Source organism: Eubalaena glacialis, chromosome 5 (genome assembly GCF_028564815.1).
Source record: "Eubalaena glacialis isolate mEubGla1 chromosome 5, mEubGla1.1.hap2.+ XY, whole genome shotgun sequence".
Lineage (NCBI taxonomy): Eukaryota > Metazoa > Chordata > Mammalia > Artiodactyla > Balaenidae > Eubalaena > Eubalaena glacialis.
In genome coordinates this window covers 20,508,947-20,520,936 of record NC_083720.1, presented here as the reverse complement: position 1 = coordinate 20,520,936, position 11,990 = coordinate 20,508,947, and positions in this window count along the sequence as shown.

Sequence of the window (11,990 nt, the reverse complement as noted above, 5' to 3'; positions counted from 1 at the left end):
TCTTAAGTCACCATTTGGCTTATTCACAAGATGGCTGCACCAGCACTTGTCCTGAGTCCCATAAGAAAGTAAGAACTTTTCTATTTCAAAGTCAGCAAAATTTCCTGTCCCGGGCCTGCCTCTTATTGGCCAGAACTGGGCCATATGCCCATCCCTAAACTCATCACTGTGGAGTACACTAGTCATGGAACATTCCTGGAATTGTGAGCAGGGACAATTCCAGTCCAAGGCCATAGTCTAAGTTGGGGAAAGAGTGATTTCCCAAAGAAAACTTTTACCATAAATAAAGGATGAATGTTTTTAATATGGCAAAAACCACAAATAACAAATGCCCACTACAGGGTTTTTACACCTTTCAATTACTGCTGTCACCAGGAAAGAAAAATACTGATATCTACAGAAAGCTTATAGAAATAGTGTGCTCAGATAAGAGAGAAAGAACTACAGCACACACCACAGCCCTTCAATGGTACAGGTGGCAAGGTTAGGGCAGGGGTATTAAAATACGGAACTCGATATTTAGAAAAAATGAAATAAAACAAAGCCCCTAACCTACAAATACGGGCCTCAAAACAAGACTGGGAAGCCTCAGATCGCAGATGCGACCATGAGAATAGAGCAGCATGGCACAGCATAGAATGTGTTTCTTTATCCCCCATGGGTAGGGTTACTATTGACTGAAAATTTAATGGCTTGCTGAAAAATATTGCCACATTTATTTATATATTCAGATTCTGGTATCTAGAGTGTGCAAAACCAGGTAAGCAACCCACCCGCCCCACACTTTTACAGAAATCTGTCTGTATGTATATGTGTTACATGAGGATGCAAAAACTAACAAGATCTAAGTCAACAACAGAAGGCAGGGCAGGACAAATGACAGAGACATGTGCTATGGGCAAAAATGCTTTAAGAGTTGGGAGAGAAATCAGTTCAGGCTGAGCTCTTCAGGAAGAAATGCAGACAACAATAGTTTGTCCTTCCCATAGGAAGATGACATAAGAAAGATAAAAATATGTGATTTTACTTACTTCCTCCCCCCAGTAAATAGTTACATCTTGGAAGTGATTCAACCATATATTTTTACTCTGTCTCTCTTGTGACATAGGCATGTATTGATGAAAGGATAAGTATGTTATCTCTAACCATGGAAACAAAAAGCTTTAATCAATTCTTTGGCAATCTTAAGAGGTAACATTTCTTCTATCCAATTTTGAAAGCCTCAGTGAGATTTCATCTCAGAAGACCTTATTACCAGCAAGGCCAGAGCCCAAAGGAGAGAAATACCCTCCCTCCTCCTCCCTCAAGGGGGTGGTGAGAGAAAGAGGAGGTCTAGAAGCTCAGCCACATCCAACTTTCAACTAGAGCAATGCTATCAGACAACCCACAATCTCACCTATTCACAAAAATCTGTCCTACCAATGTTTTCTGGGCCACATCTAACACTTCCTAACCTCTAACCTCCTCCTGTATCCACTCCTATTATCTGTGCCTAATGACAGAGGGGTAACCTTTCGTATCTACTCATTCCTTTACAAATCCATATCAGTTCTCCTCCTCCTTACTATCTATTTTCTTCTGCTTTCTCATCATTTTTTCCATTATTAAAAATAGAACAGCTGTTGCATTTTCAGGAAAACCCCTCTTAATTTATTGTTCTTTTTGTGTTCACCTTCTCTGCTGATCTGAATTTCCCAGACAACCCGATTTACTCTTTGGCATTGTTAGAAAAAGTTATAAGACCGTGCTGCCTCTGTTGACCACTAAAGCTTGTGAGATCTTGCTTTAATCTGGCCCACTTTGTCACTCAGAAACCCTTTCAATCATCTCTTAGTGACACATTTCCCATTGCTGACTATTCTGGACAATTTCTACACAATCTAACTGTCCAAGCACTATTCCCTACTCATAGTAGAGATCTTTCCATTAAAACCATCTTATTAGAATTTCTACAAAATTCTCCCTCACCACCTCCAGGTCATTCCAACCCCACATCTGGTCTAAATACTTCAAATTTCATCTATTGTTTCTTTACTGTCTCCTTGACTACTCCCAGACTTTCTCTAAATTTCTGTATTGATATTATATCTCTCATTTGACACATCCTTTGCTGTCTCTTGTTAATTGTCTTTTTATATACTATTCTGCCTTCTCGAGTAATGATAAACATCAAGACAGGAATCATGAGATACTCCTATTGCAGTGTCTTAGAGTTTGCACTTAATCAGGCTGCATTGTAAACTATAAATTATTATTTTACAGCAAAAATATTCTAGTTTTTGCACATTTTATAAATTCTTGCTTTATCATGTTCTTGAAAGTTTAGAAAATGGCTATTAGTAAAGTTATGTGCATGTATTGATGCTTGTATTCAAGATGATCAGTTAGTTTTGTTCAAAGATATTGCCTATTCTATGAACAGAGTCAACAGTAACGAGAGCTAGCTATCTTGCAAATGCAAATTTGGCATATAGAAGTCATTTAACAAATATATATTGGATGGATACATACATGGTTAGAGTAAAAATGTGCATGGCTTCATCCTCACTGGAAAAAGAAATTCAGCTGACATCATAGTAAGATGGCCAGGTTTGCCTGAGGGGGAAAGGAGCAAACCAGGATGGTATAGTCTAAACTGGGGCACTGGCAGCTCTGCCCCTTGAGCACATCCTTTCTGTAAACTCACTAAGAGGACAATATTCAGGCGCCCTGCATATTACTAGCCAAGAGCTCTAAAACTTTAAGAGGGAAATAAACTCACAGAGTAAATTAAGGAGACATCTGAAAATCACAGCTGCTATTAAAGGAAGATAATAGACTAAACAATCTATGTAGTCATGCGAAATGAATGAAGAGATCAAGAATTTAAAATAAAACATCATAAATATCCTTCAAGAAATGTTAAGGAGGATTCTGGTGACATGAAAAAGAAACTAATAGTTACAATGAAAAATCAAGTGGATACACTGCATACGAAAAAATATGAAATTTGAAATAAAAATATTGTAAGGCAGAGTGGATTTAGAACAAGAACAAATTATTGAGCAAGAATATCAGATTAAGAAACTCTCCCAGAAGGACATCAAGGAAGTTTTAAAGGATGAAAAAGATCATTAATTAAAACTTGAATGAAATGCAGAATGAAAGTAGAAGTGTCAAGTCCACAAAATAGAAATCCCAGATGGAAAAATAAAGATAAATAGAGGGAAGGAAATATCTGAAGAAATAATAACTAGAACTTTTCAAAAATAAAAATTTGAAACCTCAGACCGAAAGTACTCAAAGAGTAACAAAGAAAAAAATACACATCTAAACACATGATAGTAAAATTTTATAGGCTCAAAGGACAAAGAGCAAGTCTTAAAAGATACCAAAGAGAGAGAGGGTATCTCAGACTGACGTCGGGATTCTAAACAGCCACGCTGGTATCAAAGAGACAAAATATTATAGATTTAGGTGCATTGAAGGAAATGAACTTAGAGCTTATGACTTTTATATCCAGCTAAACCATCATTTAAATATGAACACATGACTATCATACGTTCAGGGATACACGTACTGGATATTTTGTTTGCCCACTCCGAACCATCTACCCTGCATCGCTCTGCTCCATGCCTGAATCAAGGGGCTCCCTTGGCATTTGATTGTTTTGGGGAATAGAGACCCCTTGTAGATCAAAGAGAGGAAGGAATCAGGTCAGCGTATTTGTATCCATGGCACCCTCCATGAGGGGCAGCATGGGCTGGCTTCATGCTTCTACCCAAGGTCATAGCTCCTATTCAGTCACTGTCTTCACACAGCTCTCTCCCTCTCTATCTCTCAGTTTCTTCTTTTTCTTCTCGTGCTCCTCCTCTTTTTCCTCCTGTTCCTCCTCTTCTTCTTCCTCTTCCTCCTCCATCTTGTCATCCCTTCAGGCCCAGGGATGGGAGGAATGCCTTGCTTTTAGCAGCTGGTACTGCACTAACCTCTTTGTTTTTCTGTACCCTGTTCACTCCTTTGTAAGTGGCCGTTAATCTCGCCTCAAAGTACTCGGTGTGAATATGCCATCTGTCTCCAAACAGGACTCTGAATGATAAACATAGCCTCAAGAGGTTTGCCATACAAACATACTTTAGAAAACATTTTTGAAGAAAGTTTTGCGTAGACTCTTATTAAATATATGGGGAATAAGGATGAGTAAATTATCTATTTTTAATTTCAGCAATCTATTTTTTAATTTACCAAGGTTTTATTAATTCAATTGTTCTTTTCTGTAGCATGCTTATTTTTGGCTTTATAAAAGCAATATCTTCTTAAATCTCTATGAGAATAGTAATTAAATTTATCTCTAAGTTCTCTTTTCTTACCTTGGGTTTATTTGATTATTCTAGAGTTAGTTTTCTATCTCTTTATCTTAATCTTGTTCCTTCACTTTTCAGGTTTTTCGAAAATGTCTAACAATCCTTTAAGAATGCAGAAATGTGAACTGACTAAGAGCTCTGTGCACATGGGCTGATGGTGGCAAGTGGCTGGCTCTGATGTAAGGAGATTGGGTATGGACCCGGTCATCACACTTGGGCACTCTAACATTCCAGAACACTGCAGCTTCTGTCAGTATTCACACTAAATGCTGTGGTTCTCCTCCAGTTTCTCTCGAGAGGAAACCTGTGTGTGTGTGTTTGGAGGAAGTGTTGAGGACTGAGGGGCAAATACCTTCCTGACAGCCATTCTGTTCATGGTGAGTGATGGAGTGGACTGGGGTGGCTAACTGTTCCGTAGACAAACCGTCAATGAAGTCTGCCATTTTCACCCATCTCTTTCTCTCACTCTCCAATGCAGATACTATCTAAAAGATCCTGAGTCTCTCTAGGATTCTGCTGAAGAGAATAATTCTCTCTTGCTCTTGTGGTCTTCTCCGGGTATATTCTAACCTCTGACTTCCACAGTTTTGTTTTGTTTTTTTTCATGATTATGTTATTGAACCGGGCTCATTTGCCCGATGTGCAGCAAGCCAAATTCTGAGATGCTGAGGTTTGCAGCAGAGAAAGGGTTTATTCCCAAGGCAGCCAAGCGAGGAGACAGGAGAACAAATCTCAAATCCGCCTCCCCGAAGGCGAGGGGCTTGGGATATTCACTGGATAAAGCTGAGGCATGGGGAGTGTGGGGAAACGTGATTGGAAACAAGAAAAAGGTGAAGTAATTGTCCTGTGCAGGAACAACTAAGTTACATGCTTCTCCATGGGGCGCATGTTTGGAAAATGTTGGGGTTAGCATGTCCTGAAGGTGGAGTTTTTGGCCTTCTGATGTCAAAAGGTCACTGAGGACATTTATGCATGCCCAGTTGGAGGGTTGGTGTTCTAACCAGTCTTAACTGGTTGGAGCTCAAACTAGACACAGCTGACTCCAAGTTCTGGGAAAACAACTCAGACAAACATCTTATTGTTTAGGTAGGTGACGCTTGGAGGATATGCAAGTTTTTGTAAAAACAATTGAAATGAGCTTGATCAGGGAAGGCGGGCTACAGTTCATTATTTATTAAGCAAGTTAGGATCTAACTGATGACTACCCTCGGTTTCAATATGATGTTCATAATCTACAGCCAGTTTTTGTTTTCCAGAAATTTATTGAAAATTCTCATCCACTGTGACTACCCTCTCTTTTTCTTTATTGTTGTGAGTTTATACACTTTGTTTTCTTTCATTGTCATTCTGATAGGATCTCGGGAGAAAAAAAATACGTTTACATAGTCTGCTATCTTAAACAGGAAATCATTCCTTAATTATTTTTTAAACCACTCAGGTTGGTGGAGTGTAGAGAAATACTGTCATACTGGAATGCCTACTTTCTACAGAGAAGAGTTATAATTGTAGGTTTCTTGGATGCTCTTTTTCCTTGCCATCTCCCTTTTTTAAAAAATAAATTTATTTATTTTATTTATTTATTATTTTTGGCTGTGTTGGGTCTTCATTGCTGCATGTGGGCTTTTTCTAGTTGCGGCGAGCGGGGGCTACTCTTTGTTGCAGTGCGTGGGCTTCTCATTTCGGTGGCTTCTCTTGTTGTAGAGCATGGGCTCTAGGCACATGGGCTTCAGTAGTTGTGGTGCACGGGCTTCAGTAGTTGTGGCACACGGGCTCAGTAGTTGTGGCTCACGGGCTCTAGAGCACAGGCTCAGTAGTTGTGGCGCACGGGATTAGTTGCTCTGTGGTATGTGGGATCTTCCTGGACCAGGGCACGAACCTGTGTCCCCTGCATTGGCAGGCAGATTCTTAACCACTGCGCCACCGGGGAAGCCCCTGTCTCCCTTTTTTAAAATTGCCTTTGCCAATTCATTAAAAATTAATTTTAAAAATAGTTTCTTTGTATCTATTTTTCTAGGTTTTCCTGAGTTAACATAGTTTTGTAAGCATATCAGCAGCTAAGGAATCTAGCATAGTGACCAGAAACCAAAGCAGTCAGAACGGTAGCATTTACTCATATTGTCTTATAATTCTAATGATTCAAATAGGAGCATTTTAATGTTATTTTATCTCATTTCTTTCTGATTTCTTTCTTTTATAGAGACTTCATAATCACAGTTCTGGAAAACAAAAATTTTAGTGAGCAAGAGGAAAAGGAACTTGAGATCTAAGCCAGTAAAGCTCTGTATGTTTTTAAAACTTATAGATTCAACTGATTTTTATGACTCTTTCCCCTATTCTCTCATTTGCCAGCCAACTCTTTTCAGCCTCATCTGGTTCAGAATAGAAAGGATCTTCCTGACCATGAACTGGAAAAAAGGTGTCTAGGTCTGACACACAGTAGGAGCTCCCAAAATATTTGTTGAATCAGTTCACTGGCAGTGAATAACACGTTGCCAGTCTCACCTTTTAATAGGTGGGTCTGTTTTTGTTTCAACATTTCAAGGACTCTTGTACTCCCCATAAGACCTATAAATACTACATTTGAAAAGTAGTTGAACTTCTTTTTTACCTCTACTCACAGTAATAACTTCTCAACATTGTATTTAAAGAGCCTGCTAGCCCTACAGATAATGAAATTAAATGGATCCAGGTTGAATTTTAGAGCAATAAAGCAGAAAAACATCTTAAGCCTACTTTGGTGGGCTGAGAATGTAAAAAGAACTCTTTATGGAGTGATAAAGAAAGGAGATTTATTTTTACAGACTATGTGCGGAGTAGAGAAGGTCAGGTTGAGTATTAGGAGGAAACTCCTGAATGTGTAGTTTTCACATTTTATTAGCATTACTTCACCTGCCACACATGTCAATAGACTTTCTTTGAAAATGTAGGTCATATGGATGTAACAATTTTTCTGGCCATTCCTATATTGGTAGGCACTCAGGTTTTTTTCTATCTCTGAGTTGTTTCTATTGATAAACACCAGTACACATCATTTTAAACATTTTATTAAATATATTAAAAGAAGGTCTTTTGATAATGCTTTTAAAAAAATTTTTTTGCTTGAAAACTTCCTTGTTGCTATTGGAGATAAAAAGGACTATTTCATAATGATAAAATAGCCAGTCATAAAGACATAAGAATCCTAAATATGCATGTACCTGATAACATAACCTTAACAGATTAGCAAAAACGCTGGCTGATGTAAAAGAGGAAATAGACAAATATAAAACTGTAGTAGAAGAATTTAACACACTTCTCTCAGTAACTGATAATCCAAACAAGAGCCCATAGATGTGAGCTAAGGAAGAGACATTGGTGCAAGATTGGTGAGTGATATGGAGTGTGCCACCTGTTTGGGTAGCTTACCTGTGCCCCCTGGCCCTGCTCTAACTGATCTTGGATATACTACTTCCATTTTATTAGAACTGTTTATGCGATTGCCCGATCTATGACTTGGTGGATGTGACAGTGCCCAGCTCATGATAGGCAGTTTTGGTCACATGGTGACTGGGTGGTATGACACTTGGTCTGGAGCTACATTTTGACAGTGAACAGATGACACGGGCTTGCTCCAGAAATCCAGGGGTATGCACAGCAACTCTAATTGCAATGTGCCAGAGGGCCACATGACATCTTTATCTAACACACATACTTCTAATACTGTGGGATTTTAAGGGGCATATGATCCAGGTGACCGAATTTCTCATACTGCAACCTAGACTATTGGATCTTACAGGTCTGCTTGTATGTAACCTAGACCAGTTGCAGAGCCCCTTCTTGTTCTGGGACCCACTCAAAACTAGCAGCCTACCATTTTGCCAATAAATGGGTCAAAACAATATTTGCTAGAGGAGAATATACGCCTCTGAAACCGAAAGAGGTCTACCAAGTACTGTACTTCTTTGTTTGTGGTAGGATGTTCAAGGTACAAAAACCCATACATTACTTGGAAAGCTATGTCCCGAAATTTCCCAGAACATAAGAACCCCTAAAAACTTCACCAATGTGGCAGCCTCCAAATCTTTTTAAGTTTTATCGCTATTACTTCCCACCCTCCGGAGCATATGTGATTATGAAAGCAGAGTCCTTGCCAATTTTTTCTGCTTATCAGATCTAATGTAATGTGAGAAATATAATGGACCAAAATGATCTTCCGTGGAATATCCAGACTGTTCATGTCCCTTTGGACTATACTGTGAAGTAACAGGCAAATTAACATAATCTTGGTTAAAGCAGTGGAATGTATACTGTCGTCTATCTCGTGTGAATGTAAACTGCTGCTGATTCTCCTTTTAAGTGGGCATGGAAAACAATGCATTTGCCTGATCCATAGTTGCATGAAGTGGACCAGAGGCTGTGATAATCTGCTCTAGTAAAGATACTACACCCAGCACAGCAACAGCACTTGGAGTTATGACCTAATTTGTGTTAGTCCACTGTCATTCATTAAGATCTGACCAGTTTTTGCAGGGGTCTGATTGGTAAATTAAATAGGCATATGATGGGTACCTATGCTGCATCATTTAAATCTTTGAGAGTAGGACTAATCTTTGATGTTCACCCTGGGAAGCAATATAGTTTTTGATTTACTCTCTTGGCTGCTGCGGGTGGGGAGAGGAGAGGCAGTTTCAAAAGCTTCCACCAGGCTTTTCCTACTATAGCAGATCTTGTGCTACCAGTCAAGGAACGAATATAAGGATCTGGCATTTTTGCATTGCAAAATGAAATTCCCTCATGTATTTTTAAAAATTGAAGTATAATTTTCATACAATAAATTGATTCTTTTAAAGTATACAATTCAATAAATTTTGACAAATGTATAAAGTCAAGTAACCGACCAGAGTAAGATATGGAATATTTCTATCATCCAAAAAAGTCACTCAGGTCCTTTGCAGTCAATTGCTTAAGTTTAGCTAGCCCCTAGCAACCACTTGCTTGTTTTCTATCCCTATAGTTTGTCTTTTCTGGAATTTCATGTAAATGGAATCGTAGAATATACATTCTTTCCTCCCTGGCTTCTTTCACTTAGCATAATACTTTTGAAATTGATTCTTGTTATTACATGTACTAGTAGGTAATTCCTTTTTATTGATGAGTTATATTCATTGGATAGCTTTACCAAAATTTGTTTATTCATTCACTAGTTGATAAACATTTGGGTTGTTTCCAGTTTTTGGTTATTTTGAATTAAGCTGCTATGAACATTCATGCACAGGTTTCTGTTTTTGATGGAGTTCATTTTATCACTTCTTTCTTTTAGGCTTCTTCCTTTTTAGTGCCCTGTTTATGAAATCTTTACCTCCCCTAATCTGGGGTACAAAGAGTTTCTTCTATGTTTTATTCTAGAAGTTTTATAGATTTAGCTTTTATATTTAAGTCTATGATGCATTATGAGTTAATTTTTATGTGTAGTGTAAAGATCAAGGTCCTATTTTGGTACTTGGATATTCAATTGTTTTGGAACCATTTGAAAGTTTTTCCTCTCCCTTTTGAATTATGTTGCCACATTGACCAATACATAGAGCTCTTTTTGGCATAATGATCCAAAATGAAACAAAAGACTTAAGGGTTTGAACAGTGATACATATCTTTTCACTGATTTCATAGACATTTTACCCAAATGCTGATAAATGGAAGGATAGTTTTCTGTACCTTTCTTCAACTGTATCTCCTGGATCCAAAGAGACCTTTTCAGTTCTCACTCCAGACACCAGATAAGGGGAAACCAGGTGGAGTAAAATGAGTGACCTCCTAGGGCAGGGAAAAAAAGGGGAAAAGAGCAGGTCCTTGGATGGAGGACAAAGGGGTTTAAGAGACTCAGGGGACTGTGAAGTCAGGGAAATTAGAAAGAAAAGCCATAACCAGGCCTCCTTTTGCAAATCCAAGGCAAACTCTGGATGGAGTCATAAATTATGTTACACCATCAACAGGACTCATGTCAGACTGGACTCAGAGCTTCTCTGGCTAATGGTAGGGCATTTCTCAGTAATGGACTGGACCATATTTCTCTTCCAAACTTTTATAACAGAGCAAAAGGATTATAGGTTTAAAAGACAAAAAAAGTGAGCTATAACTATTTTTGTTTCTGAAGCAACATTAATGCAATGTGAGGGAAAAAAGAAAGAAAAGAAAAGCTTTCACAGGATGTCTGGAAATTTTACAGTAAATATTTAAATTATTATCTAATATCTAAATGCTTTAGATCAAGCTCTGCAACATTTAAGATTTTTTTAAAAACTCTAATCTTAATAATTAAACGGTCAGGAATAGTGTTGACTTTTATCCATTATTCATTGTCATATTTGGAGCATGTGTACATCAAATTTAGGAAGAGTCATATGAATATTTGACAAATAAGGATAACCAAAAATCAGTGAATATGATTCATTTTTAATGGTTTAATGAGTTAATGATAACCACTGCTCTGCTACAGGTATAACAGGAGGACAGCATACATAAATAACCCACGATGAGTCCATTTCAACATAAACCAAATAATCAGTTTTCCTCTCTTGACTTTGTTAATTTTCCTGTGTCATATTGACATTTTCCCCTAGTACCACACACTGTTTCATCTTTTTTTTTTTTCTCATCCATGCTCACATTAACACACATATAAAATTAAATGTCTATATCTTGAAAGATCCCAATGGCCTGAGTTCTCTGGTACACAAACCTGAAAGCTGTACAAGTGAAATAACCTGAGAATTCTTGAGCTTCTCTGCCTTTCTAATACCTGGCTGGAAGAATAAGTGTTGGAAAATTGGAAGCAGAAGAAATACTTTGGCCATGAGGCTGTGACGATGGGACTTTGAGAAACTCAGATATTGAAGGGGAAACAACAGGGCACGGTGATGGTGGCCACTGGAACCATGACATTTGGGAGTAAGAGGAAAATACTAAAAGGAGAGGGGTTGAGTTTAAGGGAGAAGTAGGTAAGGAATACAGGTGAGGAACTCTATGGTTCTTCCTGACCCAGCGCTCTTGGGGGGTCAGTTTTGGGCATGATAAAATTTCACGGGCTTGGAGTTGATTCTCTCTCACTGACTACACCTAAAAGCCCTTTTACGTAACAAAAAGTCTTTCATTCCACGAGTGAAAATAAAAGGCTTAAAAATATAAATATTTGATATAGTTAGATTGGCCTAAATATATTATAGTCAACTTATAAATGAGGATCCCAGAAACATTCCTCTTTTGATTAGAGAAAGCAGTTACAAAATAGGCACAAGTGGAAAGTTGAATAGGGTTGAGGACAAGTCTCAGAAAGGAAAAGGGAACAGAAAGAGGGGGGTGCTGAGACATGAAGAACTACAAAATGCTCTAGAACTTGGGGTGCTTTGGAGTACAAAGTGCTTTCCCACTCCTATCTCATTTTGTTCTGGCAGCAACTTCGTGAAGTAGGAGATACCACCCCAGTTTACACAGGAAGGAAAACAGGCTTAAAGAGGTTAAGTGACTTGTCAATCATCACAACAATGGTGATGGGTAAGAAGCGGAAACCCAGGCATCTGCCTCTAAATCTCAGCCATCTGTCATTTTGCTGCTTCTCCAATGCCTTTGACTTTATTGGATAGACCTCTTTTGCAAGAGACATATCACCAAGCTTCA